The 1,095-nt window shown below is 28.3% G+C and overlaps 1 non-coding gene across 1 annotated transcript; it reads right to left on the bottom strand.

Moving 5' to 3' along the window:
* Trnas-gcu lies at positions 1-82 on the bottom strand. The gene has a single exon. It is a non-coding gene; the product is annotated as a tRNA-Ser (tRNA).
* Between the last annotated feature and the right edge of the window lie 1,013 nt (positions 83-1,095).

The raw sequence follows: 1,095 nt of genomic DNA on the forward strand, positions 1-1,095 counted from the left end.
CGACGAGGATGGGATTCGAACCCACGCGTGCTGAGCACATTGGATTAGCAGTCCAACGCCTTAACCACTCGGCCACCTCGTCCCATATGATCTATATTTTTGAGAAAAACCCACACGATTAATTTTTTGTACATTCTAGTATTGGTTATTTATATTATTTAATGTTACTTTTGATGCCAGGGTACATCCAAATGCAATGATTCGTATTTCAGAGACATATAATATTATAGTTGGGTAGTTAAAAAACTAAATCTTTGAGCAAATACATGTTTCATTTTGCATACAAAAAACTTTATTTTTTAAAGTGTAATTTCGTCGAGATTTAGGGCATGAAAACGGGTAAAACATTTTTTAATATACATTTAATATACGTTTGTATATTAAATCTAAAAACTCGGTATATGAATTATTCGTTAAGAGGCTGTTTATTAAATTCTATATACATGCATATATTTATCAATTCATAGAAAAGTCAAGTAATTTCACTTGACACGAATTAAAAATAATTGTAGCAGTGATTTTCAATTCTAAATAATAATACAGAATATTTTTTTCTAGTAGCTAATAAATTATACTAGGTTTTAACTTTTAAGGCCATGTGGCACTTATCCGATTTCTATTTGACCAACATTATTTAATGTCGATGAGATATCGAACTGAAAGCTTGGAAAAATGAAGAAAAGTTTATGTACTAAGCTATTTTTACAATTGTAAAAAAATTGTCTATGGAAGAAATTTTTTGAAATAGTAACAATTTATAAATATATAAACTTTCCTTTTCTATATTTTTCCTAACTTTCAATTTGATATCTAATCTCGTGTATCGGTAAAGTAGGAATCGTATAAGTGTGATTAAGACACCTAACCTAAAAATAAAGGTACTTACGTTAAAATTCCGACAATCACAGCAAATTTTGAAGAAAATTCCACAAGTACGTTGCGCTTTGATTATAAATAAGAATTTAATCGATGCATTTTATGTTATTACTTTGATTTTAAATATTTGACAAAATTTTGGTCTATTCAAGAACCATAATCTTTCACGCGCTCTGTTTTACTGACCTTAATATACATGTATCATTGTATATAACAAAA

This window comes from Belonocnema kinseyi, chromosome 3 (assembly GCF_010883055.1).
Source record: "Belonocnema kinseyi isolate 2016_QV_RU_SX_M_011 chromosome 3, B_treatae_v1, whole genome shotgun sequence".
Classification (NCBI taxonomy): domain Eukaryota; kingdom Metazoa; phylum Arthropoda; class Insecta; order Hymenoptera; family Cynipidae; genus Belonocnema; species Belonocnema kinseyi.